A 15,912-nucleotide genomic window follows, 5' to 3' on the forward strand; every position below is an offset into this window, starting at 1 on the left:
AAAGGAGTACACTGCTTACTAATGCTTTTATAACAGACCAATTCACACAGTAAGATCCCAATCTTCAGATAATGTACAACTACTAAGACACCTTTTAGTTTTTCATCAGCTGTTTATTGAACATTCTTGGTCATTTGAAAGTAATTAAGTCCTGATGAATGCCTAGATGATTTATATGTATGCTACCCAACCTTTTTCAGAGGTTCTAAATAGTAATATATTAATGTCTCAATTTTTTAAAAACGGGCGAGCTTTCACAGCAGGAAGGCAAGATAATTTTGAGCGTGCAGTACTGAATGTTATTGTCTGAAATGAGAAAGAAAAAAAAAGTGGCTGAGTGCAAAATGAGTAAGACAGAAAGCTACATAGAATGTGGCTCCCACCATGTATAGCACATCAGCAGATCACGGCCTCTGAGTATAAATAAGGAGCAAATCAAAAGGGGAAACACTTTGCCAAGCCATAGAGCTTTCTTCATATTTTCTGATGTTGTATAGCATATATTTTCCTCTATAATAATAAATCCTTTTCTGTAAGATGACTTGGTTCTGGCATTCAGAGTTGGTTTCCCACAAAAAGTAAAAAGAAAACCAGGCTGATGCCCAGGTGGTAGTATCTGAGAGGCAGTGTGGTGTAGTGGAGAGAGTTTGGGGTAGAAATGCCAAGACATAGGTAGTGTTTCCACTGAGTCTCTTTGGCCCAAACGTGTAATTTCTCTGCAGCTTAATTTCCTTTTCTATCTAAGAAATAAAATACTTTCTCATCTATTTCACATCATTTTTCAAGGCTCAAGAGAGAAAACCCATGTGATAACACAAGTAAACTGTAAAGCACATTTTAATTTGCCATATAAATACAAGGGATATAAGGAATTGCAAGTATGAAGGGATCAAAAGATTCCCTGATCAAAACACATCTCTCAAAGAGCCCAATTATAACTTTTCAGTGTTATTTTCTTTCCTGAATTGCTTTGAAACTTTGGAACATAACCTATTAGCTTCCCGGATTATCAGTAGTTCTTTCAGGGCCTTGTTAAGCACATCTGTTGGTTGCCTGTTTGGAAACCATGCTCAACTAAAGATTTGTGTTGTTTCCTCTGTGGCAGTCTCTGCTTTAAGGGGCTGGATCACATCAGAGTCAAGGGTCTCTCTGGCCAGCCTACATGGGCAGATCCAGCCGCTGAAGAGCAGCAAGGTCATGCTCTGGGTATATTACACTTCTTGCAGTGTTCCCAATTGGACTGAGAAACAAGATAGTCATTTTCTTGCCAAGATTTAACTGCTCCTTTTAAAATGGGCACAGTGGAAATAAAATAAAATAAAATAGCCACAGTGATTCACTCATATCTTATTATGCATAGGCTTTATGATCTGCCCTATGTTCAAGTCCCAGCCTCATCAACTGTGTCACCATGTTTACCTTTGTCTACAAAATGGGGGTAATAGTCGGGTCACCTGAAAAAGACCTGAATGAGGAAAGACAGCAGGTAGGATCAATGTGTTCTATAGGCAGGGCTCAGGAGTAACACACATCACTTCTACCAAGACTTCAGCCACTGCCTTCTGCACCAAGCCACCATCATTTTTCACTTGAACTATTACAATAGCCTCCTACATGATCTCCCTGCTTCCTTCTCTGTATTCTTTTATTTTATACAAGTATCTGGATGAACAGTAAAAGACGTCAGATAATATTGTAGCAGGTAATGGCTTGCTACCAATTATTCATTGAAGACTTTGTAATCTTTAATGGCTGTTCCAGGTGGCTCAAACACTCCAGTGGCTTCCTCCCTTATTCAGAATTAATTCTAATCCCTTACCATAGTTCTCAAGGCTCCACCTTACACCTTCTGGTCATCCCACGCCTCCAAGGAAAACCACCACCTAACTTCTAGCCTCAGAAATTCAAACCTGTTTGTTTGTTGTTTTTTAAATTGAGTTGCTGATATTCATAAATCAGGAAATACATATTTCTCCATTCTTTGAGAAATCAGATTCGGCAACCCTGGGTGAGTGTTTGCTCAAGGCAGGCTCACCTGGCTCACCTTATTTTGTCACTTGCCTGGTATAAGAGCTTGCAACACTTGCCTTTTTCCATCTCTTGATCTCAATATCAATGTCTTTGTACTTTTGACCACCCCAAGCCTTTTGCATAACAAGGTGGTGTTAGACAAATAAACAAATAAAGAAGGAAAAAAACATAAAAAGTAGTATAAAAAAGGTAGTACATATATGCTTGGATAACAAGTAATTCAATGCATGCGTGTAACAATGTTAGCTATAACAAGCACCATCTGAAAATTAATAGGAACAATTTTTTGAGGATTTCAAACAAATATGACTTTCAGCATAACTGTACCTAAAGTATTTAAACACAGCTCATCAGAGCCTCTATTTGTCATAAACTTTTGAGTTTATTGTTGGGACTACACAAGTAAATAAAGCCAGGATAACATGTTAGAGATCCCTTAAATATGGTTGCAGTTGTAGTTCAACAACCAGGGCTAGAGAAAAAGGTCATTAGTTCTTTTAAAACAGAAAGAAAATGAAATTATCAACAGGGAGGCCACTACAGGCTCTTGGCTATTTACACAGAAAGGAATTTACTACAATTGAGAATCATATCTGTTCATTATGTCTGAGTCTTCAATATAAACACAAAATAGCCCTAAAGTTTGTAAAAGAAAAGTAACCATAATCTGTATGTAGTAAGGTGAACAGGGCTTGCTTATGTATTTCCCAAACATTTTCATGTATATTATCTTGCAAGGAGTAAATAAACCACAATAATCAAAATGTTTCTACCTTAGTTGATTGGAAGATCTAGACCCTATTAAAGACCAAGGATTAACAAGTCAGGTGTGAATGTTGAATTCCAGATTAATGAGTGGGGTGGGAAGAATTCCCATTTCCATTCTTCAGGCTCTAACTGTCCTTTTAGGCCAGCCTTTGTATAAGTAGGATTTGGTCAAGAAACAAAAGCTACACAGTAATTTAAACAGGGAAATCTTAACATGAAGAATTATTATGCTATCACATGAGTGTAATTATAAGGGTAGAACCAGAACTCTAAAGACATTAGATCTGAGGGAGAATACTCAAGGAAGGATAATCTTGGAAGTGTGGTTGAAGAAAATGATGGATGATGGAGAAGTTCACTGGGTTGCACATTTCAGTCTCCAGGAAAACAACCTAGGAAGGGAGGTAGGCAAGCTGAGACTGGAGGCGGATACGCAGGAGGAATGAGATCACAGAGGGAAAGAGGTGCATACTGTGCATGTGAGGCCTGAAGCACGTAACATCTGCAGCAGAAAACTATGGAGACCAAACCTCCAGTAGTACAGTCAATCGAAGGCCGATAGACAGGCATGCAGAGAAGTAAGGTGTCATTGTGGATGCTTCTGGAACGGGGTGCTGGAAAGCCTAGAAAGGGGCCTACTGCACATCTGGGCCTGGTTTGGGCTGCAGCAGCTCTAGGCTTCTGCACAGGACCAAAGTCAAGGATGGCCAGCTCAGTATTTGTGCACATGAGGTTGAGGAGAAGATGCAGGGAACAGTGATCTGGGCCCTATGGGGCTCTTGGTCTTTCCATTGCTGCCCATTCAATGCCATGAGAACATAAACAACTTACTTAACCTTGCTAAGACTCTATTTCCCCATTCATCAAATCAGCATAATGGTATCGACCTCAGGGGATTATAGTGATGATTAAATTAAATGGTTTATCACATGTAAAAGGCTTAATATGTTAATAACACATAATCAGTGATCATTGTATATTTCCCATCTCTACCCTCGATTTACTGTCAGTATGATATTGAGAAGTGACTCATTCTGTAAATACTACTGCTGTTTTCTGAGTACTGTCCTTGGTGTAGAATCCTTCCCCTAGAGACTTCCTTCTTCAAGCCCCCGTTATCATCCATAAAAGTGATGTGACAATACTAATTTAATTTCAAAGGGTCGTTCTGACAATTTAAATGAATTCATGGATGTGAAATATCTTTATTCCTGTGTTACTGATGAAGCCATAACCACATACCGGGAAAATATGTTTTCTTTAGCTTTAGAACATGAGACTGGTGAAGCCTTTACTTTATTCCCCATTTTCAACAAAAGAGGTTTAAATGTTGGCAGTGAAAACATTCTAATATGGAATTCTATGCCTTTTAAACTTTTCTGAAGTGAACTTGATTCTATTTGGATAGAACGATCACATGTTCTTTTACTAGAAAGGAATCATATCACTTTATTACAGAGAAAATGGTTTTACATCATTATCTAGGAGTGGCTTTCACATCAGCTACTCAAGTTATCTGATTGCAAGAGAGTTTACAGCTACAGATTAGTAATTCTCAAACTGGAAATTAACTTATTTTTAATTTTTTTGGTCTGTTTTCTAAAGTTCTATTGAACAGACTCCCCTACTCGTTTAACACATATACACATTTTATAAAGGTTTGTCTTGAAGGATATAGGATGTAGGATTTTGCTGACTCCAAAATACTGGGATTTAAAAGAAAAAAATGAAATAGAACTCATTATTTCTAAAATTCTGACATAAAGAAACAGAAGTAAAAGAAGATCATTGTCCCATATCGAACTGTTGTATTCATCTCATTTCCTTCATTAAATTAACATCCCCTGAGTGCTTATTATGTGTCAGGCATTATGTGAGACTCTGGATTTATCCCAGCTCTCAGGGAGGTTACAATCTCGCCAAAGAAAAACTTTAAACAAATAATTAATGACTCGCCCTTATGTGAACTGTGAGCAAAAAGAAGTGCCAGTGCTGCCCATTTGTATAATGGGGGGATCCGAACCAGTCTTGGGGGTCAAGTAAATACTTAAGGTATTAGCTGAGTCTTAAGGATCAGTGGAAGTTGGTTAAACATTTTAAAAATATTTGGGCTACTTTATTTCTTCATTTCTAGATTGTGCAATCATTTTCTTTACACACTTTTAATACAAATTGCATCTGCTTTTAAACAGGTATGTATTAGTTTTATTTTTTTTAAGATTTTATTTATTTGAGAGAGCAAGAGAGCACGATGGGGAGAGGGGCAGAGAGGGGGGAGAAGCAGGCTCCCCGCTGAGCAGGGAAGCCCAAGGACTTGGGACTCCATCCCAGGACTCTGGGATCATGACCTGAGCTGAAGGTAGACGCTTAACCGACTGAGCCACCTAGGCACTCATAAACAGATATGTATTAATTTTAGATGTTTTTTTTATCTCATGGCATGTCCTAGAACATTAGTGAAGTGTTATTTTTGCAATGGTTGTTTTTACATAGCATTGTACCCTTTTCCTCGACTCCCCACCTCATATTCCGGTCATAGACCCTCCCTCCCTGGCTCCAGGGGTGGACATATGACCATGAGTGGGCTAATATTGTACGCAATCACCTGGTCCAAAGATAGGCACAACCTCTGGCCAAGTAGGATCCTTGCAATTAACTGAAGCTGGTTGGGAAAAGTTTGCTTTCTATTCTAGAAATAAATCTGTAAAGATTTTTGGCCAGAGATCCCTGTGGCTATAGTTGTATGCTTGTGGGAAGAGGTGGCTTGGGAGCACAAAGTTAATGTGCAGGGTGAAGTAGAGAAGAGATATTAACATGGAAATGGAGAGAGGGGTGCAAGAGTGAGAGCAAGGGAGAGACAAGGGGGTCAAGTCCCTGCATGCAGTTACCCCTGAGGCCAGGCCAAAGGTCCAGCCAGCCTGCCCTCTTGTTGTTTAGGGGTTCCTGACAAATCAATCTTAGGCAGATTTGAACGCCCATTAGCAACCAGCAGAGTGTCTTGTTGACTATATTAATAATTTTCTTATTTTAGTACCTGACACATAGCAGGAACTTAATAATTATTTGTTGAATGAATGATTCAAGAAGCAAAATTGTTAAAATAGTACACTGAACACACAGTTTCATGGCTGATGTTGTGTTTCGGCTTGGTTTGGTTTTTGCAACACTGACAAATCCTAACCTGGTGTCTGGAGAGCATCAGGAAAGCTAGACAAGAACTGGCTCAGAACTAGCAAGTACATCAAAGCTGTGTTTTAATTTGATTTTCAGAGATGAGATATGTTTGAACTTACATTTATTTAATAAATGTCCTATCATAATGTTTCTTCTGGAAGCCTTCTTCCTCTTTTTTTTTTTTTCCATTCCATGTATTGATATATTAGTAAATTCCATTTCCCTTCTTCCTGTTGGATGAGCCAGCTATGAAGGGGTTCCATGCGGGGGTGAAAAACAGGAACAAGAAGAGTCAACATTTCCCCCAGTCCTGGGAGTGTATTTTTGTTGCTTTCTGTGATCAGTGATCATTATAAACAAAGAATAGCCATATACACGTAAAAGGGAAGGAAGACAAATAACAGTATGTCCTCTACTGCGTGGTTAAAAATAGGCATATAAGGAGTAAGTAGAGCCAGAAATGAGCAAGCAGAAATAAAATTTTCTTTACTGCTTTTAAATAGGAAGGAGTCATCTTTCACCTGTATTTCTTACTAGTGTTCAGCCCCCCAAATTCTAACAGGACATAAAACGTATAGGAAAATATACTTTTTTACATGCAATAGGAACTTGCACTTGGCTTTAATATTAAAAAGAGTAATAATAAACCAAAGGAAAGAACGGTGAAGTTACTTCTGCGTCCTCCTGTCTATCATGCCACCACAAACCTGAGAGTGCCTAAGCAGTTTCCTGTGAGAAACACTCTCCTACCTATTCACTTACTTGATCTCAACAAGTAAAGTGACGGGAAAGCCATAACGCCTTGCATCAGAAAGTGAACTGTGCATGTGGGCAAGTCACTCAACTTCATGCATGTTTCTTCTCTAAAATGAGGGGAGTAATGCCTGCCCACTGGCCATGTTAAGAAAATGAAGGACAATGGGAATAAGTGACTTGCCCAAAGTAATACCAAATGACTGGCAGAAGCAGAAGCTGGAACTCAGTTCTTTTGTCTTTTTTAGGATTCCTTGAAGGATATTGTGAAACATTGCTATTGTCCGGGGCACCTGGGTGGCTCAGTTGGTTGAGTGGCTGCCTTTGGCTCAGGTCATAATCTCAGGGTCCTGGGATCCAGCCCTGTGATGGGACTCCCTGTTCAGTGGGGAGTCTGCTTTTCCCTCTGCCTCTGCGCTTCTCCCCCACTCATGCTCTCTCAAATAAATAGATAAAATCTTTTTAATACATTGCTACTGTTACATATAGGTATAAAAACAATTTGGGGAAATTATATATTCTGTAGAATTTTTTTAAGAATAATGAATTAATTTTGTAATGCATGCTATGAGCTCATTATAATACAGGCAATTTTTTAAAAAGATTTTATTTATTTATTTATTTATTTATTTATTTATTTGAGAGCAAGAGAACACAGCAGGGGGAGGGACAGAGGGGTAGGAGGGAATCTCAAGCAGATTCTGTGTTCAGCATGGAGCTAGACACGGGGCTCAATCTCCTAACCCTGAGATCATGACCTGAGCCCAAACCAAGAGTCAGTCACTTAACCAACTGAGCCACCCAGGTACCCCAATCCAGGCAATTTTTTAAAGTGCATAATAAAATATCCAGGCCACACTGACCTTCCTATTGAGATGAATATAATATCCAACATCTCTGGTGAATATGCATAGGAACAGATGAAAGAGCAGAATTTTTGTTTCTTTCTGTCTGTCAGCATTTCTGCCAAAGGCCCAAAGCTGAAAACAATAGATAGTGAGTGCTCCTATATTCTGTAGAAGGGAAATGCTGCCAGATACTCCTTCTGAGTGTTGGAAGCTTCAATAATCCTTGAGGGGTCTTTTAAAACAGTCAGTGTCATTCATTCTAGAGTGATTTCCCTCACTGATCAATCTTCAGATGTAGTTCTTCTACTTCAGAATTCTTTCCTGCTTCTTGGAATTTCTACTTCAAAAACACCACGTAGAATTCTGCTTTATCATCTTGTTTTTTAACCTATAATTATCTCTAAAATTGCTTTATACTCATCATCATTTTTCTCTTCATTTAGTGTGATCATTTCAACCTTTTCCTCTATGTCAGTGATTTGAATATGAGTCATGGATATTCTGCTCTTGGTGTTTCCCATTTATTCATTACACGATGATGTTTTTTTGGTGGCACATTTTTATCTCATTCCCGCATTTTCCTGTGTCATCTTATTCTATTGACTTATCAGAACTCTCACTTTTACCAAATTTGTGCTTGTATTAATCCTATAGCAAGAAATGATCACAAGCATTTGCCTTCTGACCCTTGAGTGATATTTTTTGCATTGTCCGTTGTCTATTTTTCTTTTTCACAGTATGTTTCACTTTCATGCTTTTATAGATTGTTTGCATAGCTGTCATGCAGTTTTTTTCATATATATCCAATGTTAATATTGCCTGCTCTGAATATCTATTTTATTTCCTCTGATATTCTGTTGAGAAATTCCCTAACATTTCCTTCCCACCTTATCCAGGCTGTGGTTTGAGAATGGGGAATGGGTTTGGAGAGATACCAACTTGGGTTTAGTGCAGTTTTTGTAAAAGGGCCTTAGCTATGTTTTCTCTTTTGACATTTTGTTAACTCTCTCTTATTATTTACTTGACCTGGAAGGGGTATATTCTATTCAGTGGGCATATCTTCAGGCCTTTCATTGTTACCACCATTTAACATGGCACACCTATCAGACATAGCATGGGCTTAACTTTGTCCATTTACTCCTCTCCTCAGAGCTGCTTCTATTACATAAAAAATTAAACAAAACAAAACAAAAACCCCAGAATGGGATTGACCCATTTTTCCCCCTAGAATTGATGTTGTGGAGTTAGGCCCAGATTAGGAGCCAACAAAACAAGGCTCACATCTTCTTTCTTTCCATGACTACATATAGTTCAAAATTTTGTCAAAAAACATTGCCCCCTTTTCCCTGTTAGATTTCTTATGATTATTTTTTGCTTGTTTTTGTTTTACTACTTTTTTTCTCATTCATTTGAGTACTAGAGAGGGAAGTTATGTGATCCATCCTCCCTCCATCATTTTTACCCAGATGTTATTAGTGAAAAATAAAACTATCCTACACTCATCATGTTTTTATATTTCATTCATTCAATATGCAGTATCTATTTATGCAACAGCTACTTGATGCTGAGCATTGCAGCTATCTTCCCACAAGCCAGAAGAGAGAAATGTTTCCATGATGCAAAAGTTGCTTGATCTCTTTCTCCAACCTCTCCAAGCTGTTTTAGCTGGTACTTTTGATTTTATCACTTTGGCAACTCATGAACTTTTGAAGCTCCCTAGTTAATTATACCTACTCCCAACCTTGCCTATGCCACCAGCCATGAATGCTACTCTCTGTCTCTCTCTCTCATCTCCTCCAAAAGCTCCGACAAAAGCACAAAGATCTCTGTATCAGAAAGCAAGGCTACTCAAAGAACTATATGACTGAGACCATAAATAACAATTAAAGTAGTTGGGATAGGCCTCAGAGATACAGACTGATATCCATGTGTGGGTTCTAAGAAAATAAGAGAAACAAAGAAATTCTACTTTACTAACTTAGCAGGTGTAGGGGAGCAAAACTTGCCACCCCAAAATGTGTCTTTTTGGCATGTGGATTATTTTAGGCTGATTATTTTTAAGAAACAGAAGGCTCAGGAAGAACTTTTGACCTTTTCCCTAACTGCCTAAAAGAACTTAGATAGAGGACCTGCTCTGGAAAGGGAACTATCACCAAAGATAACTGCAGTTTAATATGTACTAGGTATGGTAGACAGGGAGGAACTTAGCAATGTCTGTTTTTTAAAATTCCTCTCTATGTCCTATTGTTTCCTTATGGTGCAGCAAACATTCGTTTACCAAATGTGTACTTTTTTTCATCTTCCTGTGAATTGTCTTCCTTCCCTTTGAAGTCCCAGACCCCTACCTCCTTCTTATTAGTTCTGGATGGCATATAAGCTTCAATTGCCTATCTGCCTGTGAGCCTCATATTCTTATACAGCGCTTGTACATACATAAATTTTATTTTCTTTTGTTAATCTGTCTCATGTCAATTTAATTCTTAGACCAGCCAAAAGAATCTTGCAAAGTAGAGGAAAATTTTTCCTCCCTAACACAGGTATCTGAATTATATTTATTCCCAGACTCTTCAGCCTTCAGAGCAATCCCTTCAGCTTCAGCAAACATCCAGGGATAGAAACCAGGCGTGGCTGAGATCATGGACCTTGTTATCCCCTAAAGCCTAGTCTACCCTGAGTATTTAGTGGGGGAGGGATAATAAAACCATTAGTTTTGTTTCCTCCTTCTGCAAAGGGGATTGTCAAGACTGAGTGTGACTGGCAACTTCTTCAATTCTCACTGAGCAGATTTGGGGATGTTATCAGAAATACACATTTCTGCACAATAATACCCCACTATTAGTAAAGTATTCCCTTGAAGTAAGTTTAGCCTGTTATAGTCTGATACCTAAATCACATGTTGATATGAGCCCCACACCCCACTTCAAAAGATTGCTTTAGAGGTTAAACTTTAGATTGCTTTATATGTGTGTGTTACAGTTTAAATATATGGTAAACTTCTTGCTTTGACACTTTTGACTGTGTCTTACATTTTATGGGATTATTCCAACTAAGCAAGTGTGGAAATTGATGTATTTACATATCTTATAATGAGCTGTAGCAAAGACTCTCCTAGATGCTATAACCTAGGAATAAGTTAGTATTAGTTTATCTCAGAGAACATGACACGGTTTTTTATTTTTTAAATGTAAGTCAGTCAACTATAATACCTTTCTTAGATACATAATTAAAATAACCAAGAGGAAAGGTGAGGTTTCCAAGATATATTATATAAAGGATCTAGGGTTTCTCAGACTCTATAATCTGAAATTTAGTTCAAGATTCAAAAACTTAGTTACAGGCTGGAAATATAAACACTTTGGGCTGATGACACATTAAGTTACTAAAACTTCTATGTGTATGATTATGGTAATTATCTATTGTTGCCCAGCATCTATGCTTTCTTCTCCTGGTAATAAATCTTGATTTTCCGAAGGAAAAAAAAATCTCTCCCCTGTTTTCTGCCCAAGCTCATGGATGAAACATGTGGCTGATTTCTAAATTAAATACATCCTAAATACAATCCGCATAACACATCAGCTGGACACATTCAGTGCTTGGTTCTTGAAAGGCAAAGAGATATTCCCAACTGGGACATTTATACCAGCTATCTGATCCTTCTTCTACAAGGAAAACCACAGTGGTTTATGGTTTAGTAACATAGACATTCTGGGAAAATTTTGGAAGAAACTAAAATGCTGTTACTTGTAATGTTGAGCCCCTGTCCCTTGGGCAGAGCACCCTCAAATGCTCCAGCTTCAAACTCAGCCAGGACCAAAACAGAAAAATGGGCAACTTCTCTCACCAAAACCAAGGCAACAGCCTCAGAATCACAGCTCTGCTGAACTCCCTTGTTATTAAATTATATTTTTAATGACCAGAGGCACAAAGGATGTCAGCTACCTAAGAGCCACTCCTTCTCTTCAGAACCCAGCTGCCAGGGACTGTAATTGCCAACAGCACCTGAACAGGTATCCCAGCAACCACCCTCCCCCTGCCTAATTACAGGCCAGTAGGGCTTCTCATCCCTTTATTTCCTTCCTTCTTCTCATCTGTCACTTTATTTCTTCTCTCTCTTTAGATACTCCTCCAACTGGGCCCTCATTATCTCTCTAAATCTTGAATTTTCTGTGTCTTGATTCTTCTTCAGAGGGACTTCTCATATCCTTTTATATCAGGGTTCACACCTTCTTGTACTTCTGTTACGCCGATTGTTGTACAATGAACTCCATTCTTGTTCTGTCTTTTGGAATAATCCACCTTTTCTCTTATCCTTTTATCTTTTTTTTTTTTCAGTTTTATTGAGAAATAATTGACATATATCACTGTATAGATTTTTAAAGGACAGCACAGTGGTTTGATTTATATATATATATATATAGAAATGATTACCAAAGTTCAGCTAACATCTATCTTCTCTTATAAATACAATAAAAAGAAAAGAAAGATAAAAGTAAAAAATTCTCCTTGTGATGAGAACTCTTAGGATTAACTCTCTCAACAACGTACCTATATATCATACAACAGTATTAGCTATAGTCATCATGTTGTATATTACATCCCTAGCACTTAATTATCTTATAACTGGAATTTGTACCTTTTGATCACCTTTCTCCAATTTCCCCTCCCACCCCATCCTCTACTTTTGGTAGCCACAAGTCTGATCTCTTTCTATGAGTTTAGTGGGGAGTTGGGTTTTTGGTTTTTTTTTTAAGATTCCATATATAAGTGAGATCATATGGTATTTGTATTTCTGTCTGACTTATTTCACTTAGCAAAATGCCTTCAAATTCCATCCATGGTGTCTTATAGCTTAATAACATTCCATGGTATATAAATGTACCACAATGTTTTATCCATCCATCCATCAGCAGACACTTAGATTATTTCCATGTCTTGGCTATTGTAATGTTGTTATGAACATGGGGGTGCAGGTATTTATCAAGTTAGTTTTTTCATTTCCTTTGAATATATTCCCAGAAGTGGAATTGCTGGATCACATGGTAGTTCTAGTTTAAATTTTTTAGGACACTCCACACAGTTTTCCATAGTAGCTGTACCAATTTACAATCCAACCAACAGTGCACAAGGGTTTCCTTTTCTCCACAATCACACCAGCATTTGCTATCTCTTGTATTTTTTTATGATAGCCATTCTAATAATCATGAGGGGATATCTCATTTTGTTTTTAATTTGTATTTCCCAAATGACTAGTGATGTTGAGCATCTTTTCATGTACCTGTTGATGTTTCATGCATTTTCTTTGGAGAAAGTTCCTTTATTCTTTATTCAGGTCCTTTGCCCATTTTTTAATTGGGTAGTTTTTTAGGCTATTAAGTTTGAGGTTTTTTTAATATATTTTTGGATATTAACCCATGATCAGATATAGGGTTTGCAAATATTTTTTTTCTGTTCCATTGGTTGTCTTCTTACTCTGTTGATGGTTTCTTTTGCTGTGCAAAAGCTTTTTAGTTTGATGTGATCCCACTTGTTTATGTTTTATTTTATTGCTTGTGCTTTAGATGTCATATCCAAAAAATAATTACCAAGATCCATGTCACAGAGCCTTATTCCTATGTTTACTTCTAGGATTTTCATAGTTTAGGTCTTAAATATAAGTCTTTAATCCACTTCAAGTTAATTTTTGTGAATGGTGTAAAATATGGGTCCAGTTTCATTCTTTTACATTTAAATATCCAGTTATTCCAGCACAATTTTTTGAAGAGACTGTCTTTTCTCCATTGAGTATTCTTGGCTCCCTTGTCAAATATTTTGACCAAATATGCGTGGGTTTATTTCTGGGCTCTTGATTCTGTTCCATTGGTCTAGTTGTCTGTTTTTATGCCAGTACGATAGTGTTTAGATGACTATAGGTTTATAATGTAGCTTGAAATCAGGAAGTGTGCTGCATGCCCCCGTTTCCTTTTTCTTTCTCAAAATTCCTTTGGCTATTCACAGTCCTTTGTGGTTCCATTTAAACTTTAGGAGTGCTTTTTCTATTTCTGTAAAACATGTCATTGGAATCTTTATAGGGAATCCACGGCTTTTGGTAGTACTGAAATTTTAACAATATTAATTCTTCCAACCCATGAACACAGGGTTCCTTTTTATTTATTTGAGTCTTCTTCAATTTCCTTCATCAAAGTCAGTCATTTGAAGAGCTATGAAGTAAACATTATAAGCAAAGAATAGCAAGTGCAAAGACCACAAGGCAGGAATGTTGGGTTCTTGAAGAAAAAGAAAGGAGGTCAGTATGGCTGGAGCTCAGTGATCAAATGGGAGAATGGGAGATGAGATCACATCGGAAGACCAACTGGGAACTCTTAGGGCAAAATAAGAAATCAAAAGGACCTTGCTTTCATATTCTTTTCCATCTTCAGATCCTATGTGGTTTCCAGACTTTGGAATACCATGGCATTAAATCACATGTAGAGTCAGGGTGTGGTAGAAGAAGGCCCACCTAAGAATGCCAACATTTTTTTTAGGTCAAATAAACACTTTAAGAAAAAAGAACTCCCACCAGTCACTACCATTATCATCTTATTTTTTAAAAAGAGCATTTTAGGGGCACCTGGGTGGCTCAGCCGGTTAAGCATCTGACTCTTGTTTTTGGCTCAGGTCACGATCTCAGGGTCCACCTCAGGCTCTTCCCTCAACGAGTAATCTGCTGGAGATTATCTCCCTTTCCTTCCCCCTCTGCTCCTCCCTCTGCTCACGGGGCACTCACGTGTGCACTCTCTCTCTCTAAAATAAATAAATAAAATCTTTTTAAAAGAGCATTTTGATACTAATGAAGTAGAAAGTAGGAAAAACATGTCAGAATTTCTTATCAGATTTTTTAAATGAGTATGATTTAAAAACTCACTGGATTGTCCTTTTTCTTATTTCTTAGACCAGTAAATGACAAGTCCTTGGGCCAGAGTTTTAGAAATACTTCTGTTAATGTTTTTATTTCATTTTCCCCTCTAATTGTTTTTCCATTTTGAACTCTGAAATATCTTCATTTTTTCTTTTAAATCCATTTTTTCAATGTACTCATCAAATAATTGTCTCCCACTTAAATTTCAAGCTTAAGGAAATGATCCTTAAAATGAAAGAATTCCATACCTCCTGGATTATTGGATGAATGTTTCTAATTTAGGCAACCATGTCTTTGGGAAGGGATTGTGGTTTCTTACACATTATATCTTCTCATAATGTTTTATTAGTCAGCGTTCTCCCAAGGAACAGGGCCAATAAAATATTAAGACTTATTATAAGGTGTTTGCATGATTATATGGAGGCAGAGGGGTTCCACTATCTGCCATCTCCAAGCTTGAAACAGGAAAACCGGTGGTATGGTTTGAAGGTCTGAGAGTCAGAGAGCCAATGGAGTAGATTCTGGTGTGAGGCCTGAGAACCAGGAGTACCAGGGGCAGAAAAAGATCAATGTGCCAGCTCAACAGGCAGAGAGGGAATTTAACCTTCTTCTGCCTTTTTCTTCTATGGATGGGAGGATGCCTACCCACATTGGGGAGGGCAATCTGCTTTATTCATTCCACTGATTTAAATGCTAATTTCTTTTGGAAAACCCCTCATAGGTACACCCAGAAATAATGTTTAACCAGCTACTTGGGCATCCCAAGGTCCAGTCAAGTTGACACCTAAAATTAACCATCACAAATGTATAAGAGGTGGTATGGTAAATGTCCCCTATTTTGCCTTCCATGACCTCACCACTGGCTTTCCTGGAAACAAGTTTTAGTCCCTTTGTCAGTTAGCTATGAGGGGATGTAATCAATTATGCATGCCTTCAAAAAGGGCCTCCTATTGGATGTAAGATATACCTTGGGCCTCTCTTGGGTAGAAGATACATACATCTGTAAGTCATTAAACACCAGAAAACATTTCTTAAAACTTTTATTTTATAAAATGCAAGTGTGTTGGGCAAAATGCTTAAACTTTTTTTTTCTTTTTTAAAGATTTTATTTATTTGACAGAGAGAGACACAGCAAGAGAGGGAACACAAGCAGGGGGAGTGGGAGAGGGAGAAGCAGGCTTCCCGCGGAGCAGGGAGCCCGATGCGGGTCTCCATCCCAGGACTCTGGGATCATGACCTGAGCCGAAGGCAGACGCTTAACGACTGAGCCACCCAGGTGCCCTAAAATACTGAATATTTAATGTGAAAAGAAAAACTCATGGCTATTGAAATTGTTGTGGTGTCATTCTTGATTGCAAGCCATTATATGTACTGTGTCATGCTCTATAAACATTGATTTAAAAACTAAATAGCAATAGAATTTCTAGCTTGATGATTCAAAGA

Source organism: Mirounga angustirostris, unplaced genomic scaffold (assembly GCF_029215605.1).
Source record: "Mirounga angustirostris isolate CCGP_5_RB_7025 unplaced genomic scaffold, mMirAng1.0.hap1 SCAF_4, whole genome shotgun sequence".
Lineage (NCBI taxonomy): Eukaryota > Metazoa > Chordata > Mammalia > Carnivora > Phocidae > Mirounga > Mirounga angustirostris.